The sequence below is a fragment of the Mustela putorius genome, unplaced genomic scaffold (assembly GCF_011764305.1).
Source record: "Mustela putorius furo isolate JIRA1106 unplaced genomic scaffold, ASM1176430v1.1 tig00003845_pilon_pilon_pilon, whole genome shotgun sequence".
Classification (NCBI taxonomy): Eukaryota; Metazoa; Chordata; class Mammalia; order Carnivora; family Mustelidae; genus Mustela; species Mustela putorius.
In genome coordinates this window covers 18,770,018-18,797,068 of record NW_025421998.1, presented here as the reverse complement: position 1 = coordinate 18,797,068, position 27,051 = coordinate 18,770,018, and the positions used below count along the sequence as shown (strand labels likewise).

General features: G+C 47.1%; 1 protein-coding gene across 6 annotated transcripts in view; it reads right to left on the bottom strand.

Moving 5' to 3' along the window:
• Positions 1-27,051, bottom strand: part of ATXN7L1 (ataxin 7 like 1) — a 235,713-nt gene that overhangs the window by 177,584 nt on the left and 31,078 nt on the right. The window contains exon 1 of one of the 6 annotated variants that reach the window (XM_013060254.2): positions 25,079-26,048. The exons of the other annotated variants lie outside the window; for them this stretch is intronic. The gene's annotated coding sequence lies outside the window, so the exon portion shown is untranslated. Of the gene's footprint in view, positions 1-25,078; positions 26,049-27,051 lie in introns of those variants that run through there. 6 annotated transcript variants of the gene reach the window in all.

Here is a 27,051-nt window from a genome sequence, read left to right as displayed (position 1 = left end):
CTAATTGGGTCTTCTTGGGTAATTTCTCCATCTAGCCTGAACTCCTATTTCCTCTTACTAGTTTTGAGTCCCTCAGTTTGCAAATCTTTCTTCTTCTTTCCTTTTTATTTTTTTGGAAAGATTGCAAATTATTATATTAATGCAGCACATATTTACATAATAAAAGCATTTCTATGAGAATCTTGCCAAGTTCTTTAAAGTTAATATATATTTACAAGCCATGGGCAAAATGTACCGCAGATATCATACAAATACACCCTAAGCCCAATTTAACTCAGTTGACATTAACTTTGAGCCAATGACTGAGCTAATTTGAAGTTTAAAATGATGCAGATATTAGTAAATTATCCATTTAGAAAATCTTTCTTCTTCTTTCTTTTTAAAGATTTTGTTTTTAAGTAATCTCTGTGCCCAACGGGAGGCTTGAACTCATGACCCTGAGATCATGACTCTCATGTTCTACCGACTGAACCAGGCTGGCACCCTGAAAATCTTTCTTATTAATAGAACGTCTGTAGCCTCAGCCTTCTCTTCGCCCGTAGGTGAAAGCTATCTTTCCCCGAGAATACTGCGTCCTCTGGACACTCGTGGATAAAGTCCAACTTTGCTGCTCCCCCCGACCCCCTGCAACTCTGCAGCCCCTCTACACCACCAGCAGTCGGACCCTGCCCTTTGGGATGCTCTCTCTGCCAGGGGCCTTCCCTGCTTGTCCAGTGCTCATTCTCTCATCCAGCGTCCAACAATCATCCACAGCAAGGGCAACAGCCATGTGGACCCAAAACTCATCGGGCAGTTCATTGCTCTCAGGCCAGAAAACTTCTAAAAAACTCTAATAGTAAACTTAGCATGGCCCCTCCCACCCCCCATACTTGAGGTTTTGATGATGAGGATGTTGAAGAAGAAGGGGGTGGGGGATCAAGAAACTCTCAATTCAGCGTTTCCCACTTAGGTTTGCTCAGGGTCTCATGTCTGAGGAATAGAAAAGCTAGGAAAGGGCTCCCGGGTGGCTCAGTGAGTTAAGTGTCCCGACTCTTGGTTGGAGCTGAAAAGCTCAGGTCATGATCTCAGGGTCGTGAGATCGAGCCCAGCACTGGGCTCCGCGCTCAGGGTGCAGTCTGCTTGGGATTCCCTCTCACCCTCTGCCTCTCCCCCGGATCCTGCTCTCTCTACTTCTAAAATAAATCAGTCTTTAAGAAAGAAGCTAGGATACCCATAAACCTCTGGCTACTAGATTATATCTACATATACTCATAGGGTATTAATAGGTATTTTATTATAACTTGGACTTCAGGTGGAGTTTCCTCTCCCTCACTGCTTCTCAATTCCTCCCTCATTCCAGTGACTCAATGACTCCACTGCTCACAAATTCCTTCCAGTACATGTAAGGACAGATAAAAAGAAAGACAGAAGAAGAAAGGACCCAAAGGGGGACGGACAGAGTTGCAAAATACTTGCATAGCTTAAAAGATAACATTTTACTTTGTCTCTCACCTCCTCATGGCTAGACATTCAGAGAAGATACAGAAAGTTTGATGTAAAAATAAATTCTTCCTTAAATAAGAAGAGAATGTTCTGAACGGCTTCTTCCTGGGGCTTTGTATTTATTACTGTTTCACAGAAATTGCCAGTCTAGAACAATCAGTTCACAGGGCTGTTAGAAAAGAACATTCACTGGGAGCATAGAAGGATCGGGATTGCTGCAGAGAGGGGGTGCGAGGGCTGTGGATGGGGCTGGTCTCCCACCCCTTGGCTCCCCTCTCCCTTTTGTCTCTTTAGGGGAAAGAGGAGCAATTATTCTTGAACCTAAGTAACCCAAGTAGGGGTGCTCGTTCTCTCTGTTCCAGACACTTGGAAGACGGTTCTCTTGTGTCTGGAGGGCCAGGTATTGGGGAGTCAAGGGGGAGGAGTGCCAGGTACAAGACATTGGAGAGTCAGACAGCATCAAGATCTCACATCTGCCCTTCGCAGGTGGCTCCAGGAAAAGGGACCCACATTGCAGCTTGCCTCTCTACCTTACTAAGAGTGATGCTGTTTCCCTCTATATGGCCTACGTTGGGATAATTAATAGTTTCCTTGAAACACGGCCGATTCAACCACATGTTATTATGTTTTGTGTTTCCTTTCCCTCATAAATCCCTGGAAGAATATATTAAAGATATTACAGTGGTTGAACACTGAGGATAGAGACAGGCAAGGAGCCCTTGGGTGTGCCTTCCTGTGGGCAGACAAGCTGTGGCTTCCTTTGTGAGCCTGTGGTTTGTCAGCCTGGAAGGCTCAGGGCTGGGGGTGCTCAGTAGCATAGAGAGGAAGGGAAGGGCCACGGTCAAGGCTGACCAGAGACAGGCTGGACCCCAGTTCCTCCACGAGAGGGAACCCCTAGGTTCCCCCCTCTCTGCCCAGTGCCATCAAGGAAGGAGCAGTATTCCAGGGGGAAACTGTTCCAGGTAGGCTCCTGTTGGGGCAAAAGTGTGGTACTGGAAGAAAACAGGGAAGGAGGTGAAAGTCTACACCCTGAACAGTGAACCGATCATGAGCCACTGCCCTTTGTGGTTTAGGACTCCCCGGCAGGAGGGAAGAATGGCTCCAAGTCCTTCAGCAGGAGGTGGACCCCCTGTTGATCAGACACACCAGACACTTGAGGAATGCCTTCTGAAGTGAAAAGGTGAGTCCGAAATCATAAGGAAAGTGGAGCTCGAAGGAAATAGGCAATTCGAGAAGAATAAGAAAATCTAGAGAGAGAAATAAAAAGCAAAACCAAACCCAAATCCCAGTAATTAATACTATCAGTGAGATCAGACAGGGCATGTTGGAAGAATGGTGCTCTGAAAAAGAATCAGAGTAGAAAGTGCTCCTAGAAATTAAAAATATGTCAACTGAAATAAAAAAAAAAAATCCAATGGAGCATACTGGAGTACTAATAAAGTCCAGGAAATAGGCCGGGCAGCAGCACAGACTCGTCAAAGGATATGGGATAAGGAGAAAAGGGCAAAGGACTTAGAGGCCAGTCTAGGTTGGCCAACGTCTAACTAGCAGGGAGTTCCAGGAGGGAAGAACGGGGCAACAAAGGAACCATCTGAAATATGAACATATTCCAGAATCAAAGAAAGGCATCTTCAGGTTGAAAATCCCCAGGGAATAGCCAAGTTAAGGAGTGGATCATGAAGAAAGGCAGGCATGGCGGGAGGGGGGAAGGAGGGAGGGGGAGAAACATAACCATCCAAGGCATGTTGTTCCGAAGGATAAAGAGGAGATCTCATAAACTCCCAGAGAGAAAACGTCACATTAAAAACCCAGAATATCATCTGACTTTTCCAGGAGGCTGGAAGGTAGTGGAATGTTGCTTTCAAAATCTGGAGGGGAAATTATTTTCAGCCCAAAATTCCATAAGCAATGAGCCACCATTCAGGCTGAGGGGAGACACCGGCCTTTCCAGACCTGTGCGGCCTCAGAAACTTCGCTTCCCATGTCCTCTTAGCTGCTGGAGGATGTGCTCCCCGCGGATGAAGGACTAAGCTGAAAAACAGAAAGCCATGGGGTCCAAGAAAAACAAGGACCTAAGACGCAGAGGTGTGGTGGAGGGAAATCCCTAGATGACGTCTGGAGAGTGACGGGTCTAGACTGGCGAAGGAGGAGGAAGGACTGGAGAAGGAGACGGAGGGCAGGGCTGAAGCGGCACATTGTCTGAAGCTGGGGAGCATCTGGCGAATGGCACTGGGAGGCATCTAATAGGGCTACGGGGTGTCTGGGAGAAAAACATGCAACAGGTACGTAGTCAACTAAGCGATCTTTTGGAGGTAACGATGAACTCTGAGAAAAACAAGAGGTCATATGAGAAACAAGGCGTAATTCCGGCCCAAGAGCTGGTTCTCTAGGGAATCATACTGAAATCATCACAGCACTGGAAACACTGCCCACAGACTATGTCCCACTTCATATGTCAGTCTACTGGGAAGAAGGGGCGGGGAAGTGAGTGTGGGTGGTAGGAGGAGTCACACTTCCCTAACAGGAAGTCAGTAGGCAATGTTTAAAACCTGTTCATCAGGAAACGCAGGATAAGCATCTAATTTATGGAGATCAATACCAAAATAAATAGCTAAAAGATTTTTAAGAGGTTGCTCCGGGGAATGAGGCTGAGGGGCTGCAGAGGCGCTGAGAAGGGTACCGCTGTAGGCTTTTAATCTTTGTTTTCGCAATACTTTGATAAAATAAAACTTCACTTAAGAAAATGATGCAGTCCCTTGACATTTTTATAGAAGAAAGCTTTTAATACGGAAAATGCAGTGACAAAACAATTCAAAATGGTGGAGATTAAGGTGGAGGAGGACAAAGGGGAAATAGGACAAAATTCTCAGTGTGAAATGATTTGAATTCAGAAACCACAAATGTGATTTTCCTGCTGCCGGAAACTTCCAAGCACAGCACTCCGGTAATGCTGTGCTCCTTTTCCCCACACCTGGAGCCCAGAGACATTCCGTGCACCTCAGGAAGGGGTTCAACCACCGAGAAGTTTCCCTCAACTCACTGTCACTCCCACCACATCTGTTCTCGGTCCAAGGGGAGGCCTCCAATTAGGAAATATGTCTGCTGAGACTTGCCTCTAGCGGTGAGCTGGAATGTTCAGGAATATTCTGGAATGTTTGCTTTCGAGGCGGGAGAAGCTAAGAACTCTAGGAAACCCACAGAGTATAGGGAGCAGGGTGAGACGCAACTGATGACAGGTGTCACAAACCATGACCTCAGAGTTTAGAAGACAAACAGGGGAGAACAGGCGTGGGTCACTCAGTAGTTCAGCCCAGCTGATGGATCTGGTGGGGCAAGTCAGTCAGCAAGGGGAAGCTGGGCACAGAGGGTGCAAGGGATATTCTACTGAACTGAGAGCTCCTTCCTTAGCGTGGGAGACATAAAAAGGCAACATGTTCCCACCGGATTAGGAACGTGTTAAATTATACTGGTGTTTACTCTTTCACTTCCAAGGCCCCGGAGTGGGGTGGAGTATTTATTTTTACTCTCTGTCTCTGATGTATTTAGAGACCCTAATGAGGGCAGAGAGTAAACAAACATTTGATTGAAAACAGAAATGTCAATACTCACCCTCTACCTAGTGTGGATACAGGAGAAGGCAATTTTAGTAAGATTGAAACAATTAGATTCGAAGACTGCTGCACGCCAACCACAGGAAAATGGAACCCTATTGCTCCGCGTGCAGAAGAAAATAAACCACGGCTGGCTGGTGGTTTCTTCTGATTGCACTGAATGCTCAGCTGCTCCACGCACTGAAGTTGAGGACCGTACTGAGGTTATGTAAGAGACACACACGCTCGAGTCACTGGTAAAGTGCCAGGAAGAATGTAACTTGCCCTCAAACGGCTCAGAAAAATATTATGTATGGCTGTTAAAAAGTACACACGGATACGTGTCTATAGAACTCTGTCCTCTCCATATGCACGTATGTATCTCTCCAGCTAAAGAGACGTATCGATAAAGCAAATTGGGCCAAACGTTAACAAACTGGGTAAGACCTAGAGGGGGCTACTATTCTTGTTCTTGAAACATCTCTGTAAATTTGAAGTTATTTCCAGATAACGAGTTGAAAATCATATAAAACAGGATGGATAGTATCCCAAGTGAAACCGTTAAGAAGATGACCGATGGCTTTGCAAATATTCCAAAAGCATCTTGGCCAAGTGCCAGACACCAGACGCTAACTCTAACAAGCTGCCTGAGCTAAAGTCCTTGTCTTTTGGAATAGCTTTGGGATTCTTAGCAGCAAAGGCGGCAAAGCAGTCTTAGAATGTTGAAGGTGGAAGAAAATTAGTCCTCCGGGGATTGTTTGATGCCATAATGGCCCAAATTCAAGGCTGAAGGACCAACTGCACAACACAGCTTCCGTTCAAAGCAAAGGGACCATCTACCATCTGACCAATGTCAAGATAATTCCACAAGGCAGTGGGAGGGTCTCCAAAAGTTTGGATGCCACTGGGTAAGTCTGCAGCAGGCACTGAGGTCAGCATGTACTACAATAATTCGTAACTGCACCCCGGTGGAGATGCATCACCAAAAGCCCAGGTTTCTGGAGCCATGTAGGACCTCAAAACATTGCAGCTAGAAAAGACAATGCCCATAGTTATTTCTTATTGCTGAACCTATAAGTGGCTAATTTTCACATCGAATTTAACTTTGTTTTAAAAATTCAGGATGGGGGCATCTGGGTGGCAGAGTTGGTTAAAGCCTCTGCCTTCAGCTCAGGTCATGATCTCGGGGTCCTGGGATCGAGCCCCATGTTGGGCTCTCTGCTCGGCAGGGAGCCTGCTTCCTCCTCTCTCTCTGCCTGCCTCTCTGCCTACTTGTGATCTCTGTCTGTCAAATAATAAAATCTTAAAAAAAAAAAAAAAAAAAAACTCGGGATGGGGGCATCTGGGTAGCTCAGTTGGTTAAAGCGTCTGCCTTAGGCTCAGGTATGATTCCAGAGTCCTGGGATTGAGGCCCATGTTAGGCTCCCTGCTCAGCGAGGAGCCTGCTTCTCTCTTTCCCTCTGCCCCTTCACTCTTCCTCCCCCTTGTATGTGTGTGTGTGCTCTTTCTCTCAAATAAATGAATAAAATCTTTAAAAAAATTCAGGATGTAGGTCGCTCTGCATCTAAATGACTACGAAGGTCCTTTCTCAATGGGAGGTGGTTACAGTAGTGTGGCCCTCATGTAAATTTGTGCATCTGTTTTATGAAGTTTTCTGTCGGATGTGTCGGATATTTAACAATAAAAATGTTTAAAATTAGAGAAAGGTAGAAAGCATTAACTTGTTTTGGGATTTTTTTTTAAATAGTTGTGTCCCAACTGTAAGAGACTCTTAATTTCACAAAATAAACTGAGGGTTGCTGGGGGCAGGGGAGTTGGGAGAGGGTGGTGGGGTTATGTATATTGGGGAGAGTATGTGCTATGGTGAGTGCTATAAAGTGTGTAAACCTGGCGATTCACAGACCTGAACCCCTGGGGCAAATAATACATTATATGTTAATTTTAAAAAGTTGTGTCCCATTCAGATGTTCTCTCTCCTATCTAATATTGATGTTTAGAGGTTATAGAAATAGAAGCAAAGCCTTGCCAACAGATATTCAAGAAAAATAGTTCAAGTGTACATATTACCAGGAAATAGTGTATTGGTCTAAAATTCATATTGGGGTATGGATGACTCGTAGTTGGGTATTTTTCTGGAGAGCAAGGCTTTTTGGGGAGAATGAAGAAAGGATGGGTATTGGGGGGGAGGTGCTGGTATTGGAGTGGGATCTGCATGGGTCATCTGGCCCCTGGGAGAAGCTGGAGCCCCCACTTGAATGGACAGACAGCTGTGGTTTTCATCACTTGAAGGCTCAGATACGCAGCCCTTCTTCTGGGCTGCCAGGATGAAAGACTCCCGCTCTCCCACTTGTACTCCAGCTTTGGGTAAAAAGAGAGAGCATTGCTTCTTCAATTGCAAACTCTCCTGCATGTCCTTGGAAGAGTTGCCTATAAGAAGCCAACGGATCAGCTGCTGCTGTTGGAAGATCCCGTGGCCGGCAGTGGGGGCCTGGGGTTCTATCCCAGCTTGGCCTCAGAGAAGTGGCTGGACTGGGAAATCTCCAGGCTTTTTCCAGTTTGGGGTCCTCTCATAACTCCATAAACGATCAGCTATACAGATATCCAAGAGGGGTGTAAATTGTCATCAAAGGTGCAAATAGCTCTTTGTATAGGCAGAAGGGTAGCGCAGTTAGGCACGAGGGCTCTGGAGACAGAGGGACCTGGGTTGGAACTGTGGCTCCACCATGACCTTGAGCAAGCCATCCTGCTTCTTTACCTTCACTTTCCCCCTCTGCAAAATGTAAATGAAACTGATGAGGATTACAGGAGATCATGCAAGCACAGAGTCCGGGCTCGGTATGGACAACTGGGGTTGTTGCTGCTTACATTAACTAGTTGGTACTTGGAGCATTTATTTTCCCCTTGCATAATTAATAATAATTAATCCTTTCTTTTGCTTGATGCCAGAGATGTAGTCTTGCTACACGCTGAAAGCGTGTCTGCCCTGGACCTTTTCTGGGGACCAGCTGCGGGGCCCAGAGACTTGCCATCAGGTGGCTCATTAATGGTCTTGCAGAGGCCACAGAGCCCTCCTCTCACACTTCAGCTGGACACCCTGAATTTCTCCAAGTCTCATGGACACTGCTTCTCAACAACAGATTTTCTTTTCAATATTTGCAGTGTCTGTATGAGCAGAGCACACGACCCTTGGAGCTGCAGGGAGAAAGAGGCCCTCTGTGAATGGAGAGGACAGGTGACTCATTAGCTGCAGGATGTGGCTTGTATTGCTTGTGGCACTTGTCTCTTTAAGGAAGGGTGGGAGCCCTCCACGGCTTCGCTTGCCCACTTCTACCCCATGACCTCTAAGACCAGCAGGCCAGATTTCTGGATGGTGAAAAAGAACAGCTGGCCGGGGACAGGCGGTGGCTGGCTGGTCACACGACTGGGTCTGTGTAATGAGTCCTCTACGGTCTATAAAATACGCTCAGAAATGTCAGCCCAGTCGCTGTCACCACCACCCTATGAGGAAGGCAAGGAAACTGCTGTATTTCTATTATGACTTCAGAGATGGGGAAACTGAGGCCCAGAACCCAGTGGCTTGCCTGACATCCCTCCACGTCAGGTTACAGTATGATCTATGACCAAGTCCTCACTCCCCTTCTCCCAGTGACTGGTTCTTGGTGAGGGTTGGACGGCCAACAAGATCCATTAGAGAGCTGAAACATATTAAAACTTCGGATTCTAGTTACTTTTTCTTCTTCTTCTTTGTTAATTAATACTTTATTTTTTTTAGCGCAGTTTTAGTTATTCTGGTTATTTTTAGCTCACCCTTTTAACATTTTAAATCTTGGATCTGTTTCATAATACTCCCAATATGTTACGAATTGTAACTGCAATTACAGAACAGTGTATTAAATACACACAGGCTGGGGGACCAGGTCCCGATATTTTAACCGATACAGGTGTACAGTGGAAATTAGCTTGGGGATCTCTTCTCTAAGGAGGAGTCTTCCTACTACTGACCATTAACAGATTGTTCTGCTCCTTTCTCTTCCATAAACTGCTACTGGTGACTTCGAAATTTTAATGATGTGTCATTTTTCAGGTTGCACCTCAGCCTGGCAAAGCCATAGGACCTTGGTTTTAATAAAGACTCATAAAAGGTGTTTTCTCCTATGGAGTCGAGGACTGCGACCAATCATCTTTCTTTGTAAGAGGAGTCTAGGGGCATGCAAACATGGTTGTTTCCAGCTCACACAGCAGAGGCACCCCAGTTTCAGCATCATATGTCACCACTTACAGGCAGCAAAGGTTCAAGCAAGGAAAGGGGTAACTGGCCGGGGGCACTTTGGCTCTTGAACCGTAACAAGCCCAAACTGCTTCTATAGTTTGTCACATGGCTGCCATTTTGTGGCACTAAAGAGCATGGAGCGTACCGTGCACAGGATTTGGGGTGTTTTAAGAAGGAGCTGTTCACTGCTCTACCCCCAGCTGTGCCTATAACCCAGTGGGAACACGATCATGGTCTCCTGACCGACAATCCTTCACTCTCTTTTCCTAGCTCAACAAAGACACCCCCAACACGACAGTCAAGAAAATAGGGGTGAAATGCAAAATGAATGGAAATGGGAGAGATCAATAAAGAAGTGATATTTCTAGAAGGCAGAAGAGGGGTGATCCTGGAATGTGCAGATGGGAGGAAACAGTGACCAATACAGAGTGACAGGCACTGCTAAAAACTGTGGGATGGCATGAAGGAGTCCACACTAAAAGACACGATGCTCTTGGTCCCCATCCTCCATCTGCAATTAGACCTGGCAGGAAAGGGGAGGATTAGTCTCCTAAACAAAACAAAACAAAACAAAAAATGGACAGCCTCAGGAAAAGGTCTCCCCATGCTGATAACTGAAAGTTCTCTAGAACCTCCAAGCTGCTTGTGCTTCTTAAGAATCTTTTGTTTCTTTTCAAAGTAATACATACACAGTTGAAGCCCCAAATATCAGCGCCTTGCCCTGTCTCTACCCACTCCCCTGGAAGCAACCACTCCACTCTTCTAACAGTTTCTTCTTATCTTACTCTGTATCTACAGGAAATGTGCTCCTGAGAGTATTGAGTATTTCTTCATTTATCGACTCCAGAGATCACTTGCATCTTCGAAAAGGAAAGGAGGGATTGGCCCTCAATACCCCTGGGCCCCACTTTCCAGGCTATGTCGTGGCTCCCAGGGAAGGGACTGTGGTGACAGGAAGCTGCTATCAGCGTCGAGTATCCAAATCTATTGAGTTCCTGAGTCAGATACCAAGTTCAGAAAGTGAGGGGCACCTCGTGGTCCATACTTATGTGGTTTCTGGGTTCCGGATATAAGCAGCGCGAGTTCAGAGAGTGGGGAAGAGCTCTCCCAAGAGGTATCGGAATATATTGCCTTCCAGTGGATGGACAGTGAGGGTCTGGAGAGTGAGGACCACCTATAATGTTTACAGCAGAGCCAAGGAATACTAATCTCCTCTTTTTCCCAAAAACGTGTGTATTGACAACATTCTCGCTGATCAGTTTTATTTTTTTTCATTTTTATTATTATTATTTTTTAAAGATTTTATTTATTTATTTGACAGAGAGAAATCACAAGTAGACGGAGAGGCGGGCAGAGAGAGAGAGGGAAGCAGGCTCCCTGCTGAGCAGAGAGCCCGATGCGGGACTCGATCCCAGGACCCTGAATCATGACCTGAGCCGAAGGCAGCGGCTTAATCCACTGAGCCACCCAGGCGCCCCTCGCCGATCAGTTTTAGACACTGGCGTTTACACTTCCTCTCATGTGTAAGTTTTTGCTTGTCCTAAAATAAACGACTGCCTCATGGCTTGTACCTGCTGCATCCTATAATCAAAAGCACTGATATTTCTGCAGAGAAATACAGGACTAATCATACTAATTTGGCTAAATAAAGAGTATAATAAATAGCCACATGCCAGTTCTGGTCAGATTTTGATGCCAGATGACTGTACTGGAAACTCGGGGGTGGGGGGACTTTCTATTTTCAGAGTATTTGGGTTTAAGAGATGCAGACCCTAATACTAAAACAGTACTCTTATCTCTTTTTGACAGATGGGGAAACTGAGGCATAAAAATTATGGAACTTGTCCAAAAATCACACAGCTAGTCCGTGGTGCGGTCAGGAGGTGACCCCGGGCAGTCCAGCCTCACACCTAGGCTCTTAACACCCCTGACCTATGGCTTCCTTGTGCACGGCTTACAGTTTGGGATTGGGCCTGAGGGAGGTACACATTACATTTTCACCATCCCAGCAGGTGAGGAACCCGGCATTCACACCACCGCAGAACCCTGCTGCCCAGTAAGAGAGCCGGGAGACATCTGTGCTTCCTGTCCCTGAGAGCAAGGGTGGGGTGTCTTGTTAGAAGGCCAAGGCTTGCAGTAACATACAGCTGACCACGAACCAGAAAGACCCCGGGGCGCACAGCACCTTGCAGAGGGCTGGGCCTGCTCTGAACTCCACAGGAAGGCTGGGATGAGGAGGGATACCGAAAGTCCCAGGGGTAGGCAGGTAAACCAGTCTCTGTCCCACGTGAGAGTCAAGAAGAGCCGTGTATTGGACACAGGCTCTACACTGGATACCATGCTGGGCACTTCATGCACACTACCGCCGTTTACCCGTTCCATAGCCTTTTAAGGGAGGGACCATAATTATTCCCACTTCACAGAGGAGGACACTGAGGCCCAGCTCACACAGTTCACAGTTTATGAAAAGCAGAACCCAAATGGAAGAAGGACTTGGTAAGAGGAGAACACAGGGGCGCCTGGGTGGTATAGTCGGTTCAGCAACTGGCCCTGGATTTCAGCTCAGGTCATGATCTCAGGGTCGTGAGCTCGAGCCCTGCATCAGGCTCCGAGTTCAGTGTGGAGTCTGCTTAAGACTCTCTCTTCCTCTCCCTTTGCCCTTCCCCTCACCCCCCCCCAATAAATAAATCTTAAAAAAAAAAAAAAAAAAGGGAGGAGAAAACATAGGGTTTAGAAGCTGTAACCCTCACGAGGACCATGAGAGGTTGTGAACAGCACTGATCTCTACAGGAAAAACACACGAGCTCTCCAGGCGAAGACATTCACAGCTTACACAATGAGAGCTATTTTCTATGAAGATACTTTCCAAATTATGTCTTCATGGGATAAGGCTTTTGACAGAGTCAATGAAAAGAGAATTTAAATACTAGATAAGCAGACATCTTTGCTTTTTCACAAGGAAAGATGAGCAAATACATAGCTTCCAATTTCCAGCTCGGAGAAGGCATCAATACCTTTGACAGGCTGAGCCCTCCAGAGTTGAAAACACAGAGTTGAAAACACAGCCACTGCCCACACAGAGACAAGGCTCCTGGAGGCCAACGCGCAGGAGAGGGGAGACATGACCGTGCAATTTTACGATAATGTTGTGCATTGAGCAAACAGCAACAAACCCCCACAAACACACATTCCCTGAGAAGGTCCACACTACCGCCGGCTTCCCCACCTTCAGCGTTGACCAAAATTGCAGACTTCAGTGCAAATGATCAAAATGCACTTCCCAGAGTAAAGCTATTTCCGCTAGAGGAGAAAACACGAAAACTTCCTTTCAGAATGGGCCAGAGACAGAATGTTGTTTACATTCCAAGCAAAATCACAAGCACTTAACAGCTGATGTTACAAGGGCCTTACAAGGACCTTCTCTGGAAAGAAAGGATTAAAAAGAAAGCCGAGTTATTACAAACTGCTGAGGTTGGGGTACAGCGAGGTTTTCGAAAACATTCCCACGTGAAGGTCCCCCGGAAAGGAGCTCTCAGGAGTCTGAGGAGGAGGTCAGGGGAAGGGTCTGTGTCGCTGAGACCACTCCAAATGGCCCGCTCAAAGCTAGCAGCGGCTACCCCACTTTACAGATCAGGAAAAGGAGGCTCTGCGAGGTGACATCACTTGGTTCAGGTCACACCAAGTACAGGAAGTGGAAGCAAGAATGACACCAGGGTCGGTCCCCACAATGGGGAATGGGGCTGGTGGGATTGGCTGAGGGGGTTTCAGCCCTTCCCATCGCACCCCTCAACCTGAGCTGGGACTCCATTTGATCTGTCTTGTTGACCAAGACAGATAAAGTCCTATTCTGCAAACATTGTCATCAACAGCAAAGACAATGACTTTGCAAACCACTGCCACATGCCCACGGCGTGCCTTGGTTTGTGACTAGAAGAGTTTTTTTCTTTTGTTATTTATTTATTTATTTTTTTAACCTTCTTTCCCTCTCCCTGGCGCGGGGGTGTGGGGTGCAGCCCGTGGTGACTGTGGAAGAGGATAAGACGTCGCTGTGTGGGAAATGTTATACATACCTAACACGTGATTTGGCAGCGGAAGATAACATCTGAGTCATAAAGCAGCCCTACATCAAAACAGTAAATCAAAAGCAAACAATGTGGGAAAACAAATTCCTGTATTCTTACAGAGCCCGTGTTGGGAGGATACCCATCCCAGGGCTCTTAACCCATAAATCAACAAATCCACCCCTTCTAGAAGAAGCAAGAACCTATATTTCTCACCTCTGAAGGGGGCAAGGGAGATGAAGACAGCGCGTGCTGGGCCCCATAAGTCCAGGGGTCCTGGAGACAGTGGGGGGGCTGCCTGTCCTGAGACCCTGCTTGCAAACAGCATTTTATCACAGACTGACTACAGGGCAGTGAACACTGTGCAGATTCGCAGGGCTACCCTACGGAGACTTCAGAGACATCTTCAAGTACAGGGCTTCTCAATCCAGGTTCCTAGGAGCCCTGAGGTGCCTCAGAAGTATATCAGAGATCACCCCAGGGCCATCTGTCAATCCTCCTTCCACCAGAACAGTTGTGTGTGTGTGTGTGTGTGTGTGTTTTATTTTTTGTTTTTGTTGTTGTTGTTTTTACAGAGGGCTCTCAGCAAGGTTTGGGTAAGAAACGAGGTTTTCTAGTCCACTTGTCTCACGTCCTAGATGAAGCGACTAAGGTCCCGAGAGGTAGAATGAGTTGTGCATTGTCACACAGCTGGTTGGAGGCCATGCTCCAGCCTGCCTGCTCATCACTCTGCCCCTTTCGCCACCTCGGTTGCGGGAAGGGTTCTGCCTCAAAACCGCCAAATAAATGTGAAGGCCCCATAGTCTCAGCATTATAGTATGAAGGCACATCAGGCCCACTCAGGAGGTCTCCCAGACTGCTCTGGAGAAACCAGGAGTGGCTTGAAAAGCCTAGAAGTCACCAGCTGTGGTGACGGGTACTTCCGAACTCCCGAGTTCCAACCCTGTGGGCTGAGGTGGGCAACAGCTGGAGAAAATCATTAAGTAGGGAACATGTGCGAACATCCGTTAGGAAAACGCTGTGAGCTGGAAAGCATGAAAAATGCTCTGGTAGACTTGTGGCTAAAAGGGGCGGATGGGTCACCACGGTTACCTCGACTGTCTTCTGAAGTCCCACGACAACGACAGCAAATCTAAAGTCTGGAAAGCACGAACTACATGAACAACAGGAATAAGACAGGAGAAGAGGGACGGTCTCGGAGGTCAACAAAATTTTGGACGCTCCTGGGGAGCAGTTGGACAAACAGCAAAGGACTTTGTAAACCCCAGCTGGGGGTGGGCCCAGGCTGATTTGAGCCCCAAGGACCCAGGGGAGGCCAAGGATGGGAAGACCAGGAGTTGAGGGGTTGGGGAAGCTAACCATAGGGAGCTTGCTGGAAAGTTCCCGTAACCTCATACCCTCACACCCTCTGCATCGCCGCGGCAAAAGGTGGCGGAGATCAGAGCTGGGTAAGAGAGGACATGTCATCATAGTACACTAGCAGCCTCAGCTGTGATACCTCCATGGGCATAAGGATTACGAGCCCCCAGTACCTACTTAGTGAAAAACTGCCATGCCACTATCTTGGAGGGATGGATGGAAGAGAAATTCTGTGTGTGGAGGGACTATCAAGGAAGTGAACTTTCATTTCTCAGGGCAGGACGTTACTACATAATGTTAAAACTTTTTTTTTCTTTTATATTTCATTCATTCATTTGACACAGAGAGAGCGAGAGAGAGCGAGAGAGAGCGCGCACAAGCAGGGGGAGGGAGAGGGAGAAGCAGGCTCCCCGCGGAGGAGGGGAGCCTGAGGTGGGGCTCAATCCCAGGACCCTGGGATCATGACCCGAGCCAAAGGTAGTCCCTTAACCAACTGAACCATTCAGGCGCCCCTAATTAAAACTTCTAAAAAATTGAGAAATGGCAAAAAAAAAAAAGCCAGTTTTTAAATTTTTTTAAAATTTGTTTCTTTAAAGATTTTATTTATTTATTTATTTTGAAAGATTTTATTTGTCAGAGAGAGAGAGAACAAGCAGGGGGAACAGTAGGAAGAGGGAGAGGGAGAAGCAGGCTGCCCACTAAGCAAGGAGACCAATGTGGGACTCGATCCCAGGATCCTGGGATCATTACCTGAGCTGGAGGCAGATGTTTAACTGACTGAGTCACCCAGGTGTCCCTGAAGATTTTATTTGTTTGAGAGAGAGAGAGAGACAGACAGAGACAGAGAGTGAGCACACATGAACAGGCACAGGAGGGGGAGAGGGAGGATGGAGGGCAAAGGGAGAGAATCTCACTCAAGCAGACTCCCTGCTGAGCTTGGAGCCCAGTGGGGGGTGAGAGGGTGGGGGGGGCCTTCATCTCAGGACCCTGAGATCATGACCTGAGCGGAAACCAAGAGTTGGATGCTTAACCGACTGAGCTACCCAGATGCCCCAAAGCCAGTTATTTTAAATTACAGAAGTAACGATCACAAAACAATATGAAAAGTGTTCTGGAGAACCTGCTTCTGGGAGTGGGAATGGAGGCAAAGGAGGGGACTGATGGTTTTTCTTACAAGACTTACAGTATGGTTTGATCTTTGAAAATTGTGTACATGTATGATTTTGAGAAAAATAAAAGTGTGCAATGCTGGTGTACAGACTTGTTAACCAAAGAAGAGTTTTAACTGACAACACAAATTGAGTATCACTCCCCTCTCCGCCCCCAACAACCATCTCTGAACTGGCTCTCTGCCTCCAGGGCCAACTTTCTAGTATTTTCAGCACATGCCAGAGTCATCTTCCAGCAGATCTCTGATCCCACTGCCCTCCGCTCCAGGCCCATGTGCTGAAACCCACAGCCAGGGCCCATCCCTCCCAAGCCGGGGGTTCTCTGCCCAGGCCCCACCTGCTCCCCCTCCAGGGCCTCCCACGCCCCTCCACCTGGCCCTAGGCACACCCCCCAAACCGGGTCCTGGACAAAGGTCTTCAGAATGGGGAGCACACTCCACTCAGCACACTGGCTACTCTGCATTTCCTGTCCCTCTTCTCATCACTTGGGTCTCAGCTCAAAGGTGAACTCTAGTCCTCCCTAGCAGTCTCCCTAGAGTGGCGGTCTGGGCCACACTGCCCTGTCTGGTTCCTGTGCAGCAGACTCTCAAGCAGTGCAGGGGTGGGGGGCACACCGTGCAGTAGAAAACCCGCATGTAACTTCTGCCTCCCCCAAACCTAACTAGGAAGAGCCTACTGTTGACTGACCAGAAGCCTTACTGATAACGTAAACAGCTGACTGACACTTACTTGTGTGTATTAGATAGTGCATTCTTACCATCGTGTGAGTTAGAGAAAAGAAAAGATTATTAAGAAAATCGTATGTGGGGTGTCTGAGGGGCTCAGTCGGTTAAGCATGTGCCTTCAGCTCAGGTTGTGATCCCATGGTCCTGTGATCAAGCCCCATGCTGGGGCTCCCTGCTCCTCAAGGAGCCTGCTTCTCCTTCTGCTTTTGCCTGCTGCTCCCCTTTGCCTGTGCTCACATTCTTGCTTTCAAATAAATAAAATTGAAAAAAAAAAAAAGAGAGAAAATCCTAAGGAAGAGGAAATACATTTATAGGACTGTACTGTATTTTTTTTATTGTACTGTCTAAGCGGACCTGCGCAGTTTAAACCTCTGTTACTCTCTGTCTCACCACCTGGGTTGTCTTATTTACTTACTTACTGTCTTCTCCCTTCTCCACAGGGCAGGGGCCTGTCGCATTCACTAATCTGAGAGCTGTGTCTGGGCCTGGGGGTATTCCACAATGTCTGCCGATGAGTGAATGAGTGGACAGCGAATGAACGACGGACTTCCACAGATGCACCCTCTGGCCCTCCGCGGACATGGCAGCCACCACACTCCCTCTCTGTGCACTCCACGGAGAAATTCACTCCTGCTGCTCCTCCCTCCTGTCAAAGTTGCTCATGACCTTGGATGTGTCACATGCCCTCACTATTGCTCACTCACGCTCCCCCTCTCCGCAGGAGTGTTTGGCAGGGGCAGTCGTTTCTTCCATAAACGCCCCGAGGCCCTACCCTCTGGCTTCTTCTCTTTCCTCACTGCCTGGCCTCCAACCTGACCTCTCTCTCCTCTGTTCACCCCACTGCCCACAAGGGCGTCACACAGGACCTGCACCTCCAATCCCCCGTTTTGATAAAAACGCTGCTGGGGCACAGGCATGCTCCCCCAGCCCCTGCCTGCTTGACTTCTCCACTGAAGGGTCTGCAAGGTATTGTGCTTGACACGCCCAAAACAGAACTCCTGACTCTACTTCTCTTCACCTGCCTCAGTTATACCACGATCGTTCACCCCAGCTGCCTGGACCTAGAAACTAAGAATCCGTCTTGATACCTGCCCCCCCTCCCCAGTCCCACCCCACCTTTAATCCCTCATGAAGTAGGGTCAGCTCCATCTCCACAGGCTGTCCTGGATGTGCCCACTGCCAGTCACATTCACGGCCACCCCCACTGCAAGCCCCGCTTCCTGGCTTCCCTCCTTCATGGTTTACTCCACTAGAGCCAGTGCTCCACAGAACAGACAGAGCTTTTAGAAACAAAAATCAGATCAAGTCACTCCCCTGATTAAAACACTCTAATGACTTCTCTCAACACTGGAATGAAATCCTAACTCGCTGTGTAACCTACAAAGCCCCATGTGGCTTGCTCCTGCCTCCCACTCTGACCCTACCTCCTATCATATTCTGCCTTACTCAGTTTCCTCCAGCCATGGCAGCCGCCTTCCCTTCCTGCCCCAGGACTTTTGCACCTGCCAATCCTCCCACCCCAGACTCTCTGACTCTCAGTTGATTTTCTCCTCACATCATTTGGTTCTCTGGTCAAATACCATCTCCTGAGAGAGGCCTCCTGTGTCAGTCACAGTCCATTGCTTACTCCCTATTTCGTTGCTGCATTATTTTTGGTTTACTGACTTTCACCTAGTAGACTACAAGTTCCATAAAGATAGGGAGTTTTATAGTTTTATTAACCACAGAATCCTCCAGGGACACTTGGCTGGTTCAGTTGATAGAGCATGAGACTCTTGATCTTGAAGTTATGAGTCGAGCCCCATGTTGGGTGCAGAGATTACTTAAAAATCTTAAAAACAACTCCCCAAAATCCAAAACCCCAGAGTCCCCTGTATTTAGGTCACAGCCTAACACATACCACATGATCAATGAGTCCCTGATGACTAAAAGAATGAACAGATGTATTCATTGTATACCACTGGCAAATATAAGATAGTGAAGAAAATCATATATCCATATAGACACATACCCTAGATATAAACATATATATAAATAAGAGTGTGTGCCTAATAAGAAAAATAATAAACATAATTTGTAATGCTCTCTCTCCACACAGTTTTAATTTGAGTAGAGTTCACACACAATGACACATTAGTTGCAGGTGGCAAAGTTCCACATCTCGATAGGGATTTGAATTTTATACAAATAGATTTGTTAAAACTAAGAGATTGTATAAGGTTTGTATATTCACTGTATATAAATGTTTCTTCAAATAAAAAAAGTACAAACAAATATTCAATACTAATTAATGATTCACATGCTGAAATATTTATGGGATTCTTTCAGTATTTACTGATGTCTGCAACTTGAAATGCATAAAAAAAAACCAAGATGGCTTATTGGAGGGATAGAAGGAACACAGGTGGATGGACACATATTATTCCTATATATATATATATATAAAATAAAGTAAATACAGTAAGATGTTAGCTGTAGAACTACTGGTAGTTAACTCACTGCAACATTCCTTCAAGTATACTGTACGTTTGAAAATTTTTATAATAAAATACTGGAAAAAATTATTTATGGGCATACTGCCTATAATTTTGTATCCCACATGGTTCATTGAATGTTTTGTTGTATTCTCACATGTCATTACTATCTTTGAAAATGCGGTTTCAAGTGGTGGCACACTATGCCACTGAATGGATGTACCACAACTTATTTAACTGGTCTGTCTTTAGACACACCAGCCACGGTTTTTTGCTTTTATCAACAATAGGGTAATGAAAATCCTGTGTATAAATCTGTGTGCCCAAGGATGTTTATTTACTCAGTTTACACTCCTGGAAGTCCAATCATTGGGGTCAAATGTCATCACATTTGGGAATCCAGATACACACATACTGCCAACTCCCTTCCTGAAAGTGGCCACTGCTGGGTATTTTCTCATTATCTGTGAGTCTGCAGATTTCTTAAAGGAGAGGAACTGTTTTCCTCTGCCTCTGGCCATGCATGGTACAGGGGCTCAGAAAAGTATCTTGTGTTATGTGCAAAGACCATATGACCAGAACCAATCCTGCCGTATCTTGGAGGAAAAAAGGGAGAGGCACTTTTCGTTATGGGAAATTTCAGGTTGCCCCTTCATGACCTGTAGATGGGAGGCAAGGGCCCAGGTCTCCCCAAGACTCACTGGGCCACTGGGAACTAGCTCTTGCTGGGGTGAAAGGTGGTCTCTGGGACTCGCTAAAGAAATGGTTCACTCAAACAATGGAACATTCTTGTGGCCTTTAAACACAATGAGGTCAGGCTATATGAATTCTGGTGGGAAGATGATTAGGATGAACGCCAAGGGAAGCAGAAAGCAAAATGCAAAATGGAGGCAGGGCGGCCACCTCAGGTCTGTGCAGGTGAAAGGAGCTTACCTTCTTTACTCCATGCCTCTCTGGACTATGGGTGGTTGTTTTTAAAATAATTTTACAATTTGATTTTATAGTTAAAGAAAAAAAAAGTTGTTTCCTAGAGGAAAAGGGGACAGGGTTGGTGGGGACGATGATCTGAGATTACTGTTTGGATCTGGAATCTCAGTATCTCAGTTTAGACTTTCGTGTACAAGGATTTCAGCTTTAAAAGGCTCTGGAGAATTAGTTTTCATCTTACAAACTGGTTTTGCTCCCAAAGTTCATTTGTAAGTTCTTGTTTGGGACTTGGAATACATTTCCCTATAAAATGGAAGCAATTTCTCTTTTGGCTGGGAAGAGCTTCTCTGACCTTTCATGAAACCAAAATAGATCTGACTGTCATAGAGCACCGTAAAACCCAGACGGTGGAGATCCTGAAGGGACTTCCACAGGACTGGTGACAGAGGCTGTCACTTTTCTTTAAAAAAGAAAAGAAAAAAAAAAACCCAAAACCTTTCTAGGGAAGTCTGGCTAGTGGCACCCTTATTTCTCATGTCTTTTTTTTTTTAAGAGGGAAGAGTAGCAGAGAAAGAAATAGTCAGAATTTTGCTGAGGTAACAGGTGGAGGGATGAAAGTGAGGGGTGAGGGGTCTTCAGTGAATGTGTGAGAACAGGCGCCTTCTGAGGCGAAATGATCTGACTTATCCCTGGTGAGAGGGGGTGAAGGAAGAAGGAGCAGGTCCTCCTGTATCCCCCGAGGACATTGAAAGGGGAGCAGTGCCCCAGACCTGGGGGCTTGAGGAGGAGGAGAGTAGGATGCAGGATCAGAAAGGAAACCACTGGAGACCTGAACTCTCTCCTACCTAAGGGAAATGTCTCAACTGCACAGACCTTGGAGGCAGCAGACAGATGCTCATTCTGGAGCCTCAGAACAGCCACGGAGATGAGGAGCTTCCGACGGTTCAGGATTTGGGCAGGCCCCATCACTCCAGCACAGCCCTTGGATCATTAGCTTACAGACGACAGTGACAACAGGGGCAAATGACTGCCAGTAAACAATGTATGTTTCTGTCGGGAGGAAGAGGCCATATCTATTTAGCTGAACGTCTTATTGCAGCTTGAGACTATAAGGCCCCAAGGTGCACAAGAGCCGCAGGGTCACCCTAACAACCAAAGAGATCCAAGGACCAAAAATGATCTAAAAAATGAGATGATCAAACTATACCGTGAAGCTAGAGTCATCAAAACGGTATGGTACCGGAATAAAAACAGACACACAGATCAAGGGAACAAAACAGAGAGCCCAGAAATAAACCCATGCATACAGGGTCAATTAATTTACAGCAAAGGAGCCAAAACTATACAATGGCGAAAGCAGAGTCTTTTCAATAAATGGTGTTGGGGAAACAGGACAGCTACATGCAAAAGTATGACACCAGACACAATCTGACACCATATGCAAAAATTAATTCAAAATAGATGAGAGGCTTGAATATAAGACTTGAAACCATGAAACTTCTAGAAGAAAACATAGGCATAAGCTCCTTGACTTCGGTCCTGGTGATGATTTTTTGCATTTGACACCAAAAGCAAAGGCAAAAATAAGCAAGTGGGACTACATCAAACTAACGAGCTTCTGCAGAGCAAAGGAAACCATTAACAAAACAAAAAGGCAACCCACTGAATGGCATAAAATATTAATAAATCATATATCTGGTATGGTGTTAATATCCAAAATATATAAAGAATCCTACAACTCAACAGCAAAACCCTCCAAATAATCCAATTAAAAATGGCCACAGGATCTGAATTTCTCCAAAGAAGACACACGATAGCCAACAGACCGACGAAAAGATGCTCAACATCATTCACTCTCAGGGAAATGCAAATCAAACCACCAAGAGATACCACCTCACTCTTGTCAGAATGGCTCAAACCAAAAAGACAAGCAGTAAGTGTTGATGAGGATGTGGAGAAAAGAGAACCCTTGTGCACTGCTGGGGGAATGCAAACTGGTGCAGCCACTGTGGCCATAGTACGGCAGTTCCTCAAAAAGTTCAAAACAGAATGACCATATGATTCAGTAATTCCACTAATGGGTATTATCTGAAGAAGACAAAAACACTAGTTCAAAAAGATCTATGCTGGGCACCTGGGTGGCTCAGTGGGTTAAGCCTCTGCCTTCAGCTCTGGTCATGATTTCAGGGTCCTGGGATCGAGCCCTACATCGGGCTCTCTGCTCAGCAGGGAGCCTGCTTCCCCCTCCTCTCTCTAGGCAGTGATCTCTCTCTGTGTGTCAAATAAATAAATAAAATCTTAAAAAAAAAAGATGTATACTTCCCATGTTTACTACGTCATTATTTACAATGTCCAAATATGGAAATAACTAAGTGCCCATTGATGGACGAATGGATGAAGAAAATGTGGTACACACATACACACACACACATACACACACACACATGCACACGAGTGTTACCCTGTCATAAACAAGAACTCATTCTTGTCATTTGCAATAACAGGGATGTATCTTGAGGGCACTATGCTAAGTGAAGTAAGTCAGACAGAGAAAGATAAATACTGTGTGATCTCACTTACATGTGACATCTAAAAACAAAACAAGGACATGAGCCAAAAAACCGAAGCCCATAGATATGGAGAACAAATTGGTAGCTATTGGGGGGGGTGGCGTGGGGAGGGGAGGGAAGGTGGGGCAAAATGGAGGAAGAGAGCCAAAAGGTATATTCTTCAAGTTATGAAATAAATAAATAATAGGACTATAATGTACAGCTTTGGTAACTAAAGTTAATAATACTATATTGCATATTTGAAAGTTGCTAATAGAGTAGATTTTAAAAGTTAAGAAAATTCTGGGTGCCTGGGTGGCTCAGTTGATTGGGTGACTGCCTTAGGCTCAGGTCATGATCCTGGAGTCCCGGGATCGAGTCCCGCGTCAGGCTCCCAGCTCCATGGGGAGTCTGCTTCTCCCTCTGACCTTCTCCCCTCTCACACTCACTCTCACTCTCAAATAAGAAAATCCTGCTAAGTGTGTGGTGGTGGCTGAAAACTAGATTTATTGTGGCAATCATTTCACAATATAGACAAACACTGTATAATTATGTTGCACACCTGAAACTAATATAATGTATGTCAACGTACCTCAAAAAAAAAAAAAAAAAAAAAAAAAGGAAAGAAAGAAGAAAAACCAAAAGGAATGAGATGAACATGTTAGAAGCCCAGGAGAGGGCAATAAGGGAGAAACAGGATGCCAGGGTAGGACATTTAAGGGGTAGGACAATGAAGTGGCCTGTGCATGGCACAGGGTGAGGCTTCTGGAGATGAAGTGAAGGAAAAGTGAATTACGAGGGACAGACGGCAACCATGACCAGGTGGCGTGTGGGCCCCAAAACTGTTGGGATGGGGAGCCAGTGAGGGCAGGACTTAGTTTGAGCAGATCCTTGAAGAATCTTTCTGATTTGAGGTTCTCTTAAAGCAGTGGTCAGACCAATGGACTGGTTTTCTGGTTCTCCCTATTTCTTCAGGTCTTAGAAGAATGCACCCTCATCTTACGGACGGCTAAGCAAGAGAAGAACTGACAGACTAGTTCAACTATGATAATAGCGTTGATTTTAAAGACGCATTTCAACGCTGGAGGAGTCAACACCTCGCATCTTGGAAGCAATGAAATCCACAAGGTCTATCAGATGCTACCCGGCTGTTATGGGAGGCGTGCATGGAGCCATGATACTGCCTCACCCCTCCTCACCGGCACCAACTGAAGAGGGGTGCAGAATCTCCACAGCGTGAGGTAAAAGCTCAACAGGGTGAACAGCTGACAAAGGAGCCACAGAAGCAAGCAGGCGCTCCCCGTGGATCTGCTTTACTAGGTCCCTGCGGAAGGTGGCTTTGCCGCGGGGCGCAGGTCACTGGCCACCCTTCTCTGCTCGCATGGCAAGCCTGATGCCAAGCTTGCAACCTCCGCAGGTGCGCGGGGCCTTTGGGGCCACCTGCCAAGTGTTCGCCTCCTTCATGAATGAACGCCATGCACCCTGTGCATTCGCTCTCTATGGCTCAGGTCCTAAAAGCAGGAGTCGGGGCTGCACAGGAAATGTTTTTGCAAAGAATGAATCAAGTCTTCTCTCTTGGAAAAGAGCTCCCCCTCCAACCTCCTTCACGGGAGTTGGAAAGGAATGCTGCCCATTTGCAAATCAATAACTTACACTGGCTGCGTAGACAATAACACACGATATGTGATCCTAGAGACCCATAATGGCTCAGTGTTCTAACATAATCCTGCCCTCCAAGCTGCAGACAAGAAAACGGCACAGGCCTCCTGGCTGTGTCGCCCGGTGCCACACCAAGGGCTAGTGGTCTGTCCGCTTTTCTTTCTTCTTTCTTTCTTTCTTTTGCGGTGGAAAATCAGAAGGCTTCGGCTGAGAACACGGCCAGGAGCCAGGAGCCGAAGATACTCTCGACATTTTACCACTTCCTACTTTTCACAGCTATTTGCATAAGGGTTGTTAGGAAAACACCTATAGCAGAAGGGAGCCGGCTTAATGGAAAAAGCATTTCAATCATTCACTTTCAGCCAGAATTTCACACACTCGAGGCACTTGACATTATCCTTGGAAATCAGGAGGGAAACAGCTGCGGCGCAGGCCACACCCCCCAGGATTTCAGCCTTTTGATACAAGGGGTGCCACCGCACCACACCCCCCCACCCCCGCCGCACCCCCGTGCAGAGATTTGTTGGATTGTGAGATCCCTGCCAGGAGCTGGAGCTGGGAAGCCAGGTAAGAAAAGTGATCTCTGTTCCCCCCTGGGTCAGCAACCCCCCCCCCCCACCGTGCAACCTGCAGAGAGAAGGGAAAGGGGCTCTGAGGGGCAACCTTCACTTCCCCCTGAACGGCTCACTGCCTTCTCCTGACTGTCAGTCTGGCACCAGGGCGAGAGCCCCAGGCCATGCAGAAATGACCCCAAGTGTTGGGGCCCTGGGAACGGAGCCAGCCCGGTCTAGGAGCGAGCCCTTTTCCACCTACCTGCCTCATCTGGAGGGTTGGCAGTGGCTCACCTCCACTTCCTGTCCACTCGAGAGTCTCTCAAGCACTTCCCTCGCTCCAGCAGAAAAGCAAAGGAATCCATTCCCCCACGGAGGGTGACTGCTGCACAGATACGTGTCCTTCGGTTCAGACTGCGTCGCCGAAGAACTCTCAGAATTGCCCACTCAACTCTGGGGAAGCCAGCCCTCGAGGGAGGCGGCATGCCCAGCCACCAACCAAACAAGCCAACAACATGTGACACACTTGGCTGTGGGTGTTCTAGATTCGAGTGCAGAGGTGTTGCCTTTTAGAAAGGCCAAACGGCACGGGGTTATGGGCAGTTGTGCAGCTGAGAGACATTTTAGGAAGCTGTTGCTGCTGCATGCAGGGGAAGGAAAAAAAAAAAAAAGCTTGTGGGTTTTGTGCACCTACAATGAGTATCAAAACTTGAACCTGGAAGGCAGTTGCCCGAGGGTTTGGCATCTCTTCCTGGCCTGAGCGCTCCGGATCCAAGATGGGGATTTCCGTGCCTCAGCCTAGCACTACTGTACTGGACCTCACTCTCAGTCTGTTGGGCACTTGGGTGTTAACTGCTGGCAGCTTCCCCATTTGGACTGGGTTCCAGATGGTACCTGATTAGCACGTATGAGTCTGTTTTGGCCACTTGGCCTATATTGGACAGTCCATCTGGGCCGTCTGGACAGCAGCTGTTCATTAGTTTGTGCAAGGGGCACAGCGAGATGAGTCTTCCTTCCCTTCTCCTGCAGCTCAGGGTACCCAGGAGACAGGGAAGAGCTTCAGTAGCCCATGAGGACCGGTAGCCTTAGGTCCAGCCCCACATGCAGGACAGAGAACGCTGGTGAGTCGAGTGTCTGCCTCAAACTCGGATAGGTCATGAACACTGATAGGAAAATACATGTGTAGAGCACCTACGGTGTGCTGGGCGTGGGGAGAAAAGGGGTATGTATGAGACATGGGTCCTGTCTTTTTTTTTTTTTTTTTTTTAAAGGTTTTATTTATTTATTTGACAGAGAGAGAGAGTGATCACAAGTAGGCAGAGAGGCAGGCAGAGAGAGGGGGAAGCAGGCTCCCTGCCTAGCATAGATCCCAATGTGGGGCTCGATCCCAGGACCCCGAGATCATGACCTGAGCTGAAGACAGAGGCTTAACCCACTAAGCCACCCAGGTGCCCCCATGGGTCCTGTCTTAAAGGAACCATGAGCCCACCGGAAAAAAAAAAAAAAAGTGACGTAAGAAACAATAATAAGATATGACAGAAGCTATAACAGAGGCACCCGAGACATGCCAGGAACCAGGTAAGGACTCAGTTAACTATGCACAGGGCCGAGGGTGGAATGGGGACAGGGAAACTTCCCTTGAACTGGGTCTTCATGGATGTGTAGGAAGTCGCCAGGTGGTCTGAGTCAGAAGTGAGAAAGAGAGGAACAACAGGGGAAGGCAGCCGGGGCTGGATGTGTGACAGGCCATGTGCCCAGTGTCACTCACTAGAGCCCAGGGGGCCTCTAACGTGATTTAAGAAGCAGAGTAACAATCAGATGTGAGTTTTGGAAAAACCCCTCTGGAGACAGTAAGACCAGATTAGAGAGGCAATAAGCAGGAGAGAGGTCAGTTAGCAGGCTGCTGTGAAGGCTCTGTAGGATGAGGGCACGTACAAAATCCGCCCCTGTAGGGGAGAGGAGGAGGAGCCAGAGCAGAAATGCTTTGGGGCTGCGGGCAGGAGGGGAGAGAGGCCTGCCTGGGGCCCACCTGTGTGCTGCTAGGTTAAAAAGCCTGGTGCATTTCACGCCTCGATCAGCCTGCCAACACACCAGCTCTTTGGGTCACGTTTACTGGAATTTCCCGATCCCTGGATTCACCCCTGCCAGAATCCAGGCAACATTCTGGCTTCTACTGCTACCTTTTATATCTTCTCCAGATCATGCATTCCCCCCCACCCCCCGACAGCTTCCAAA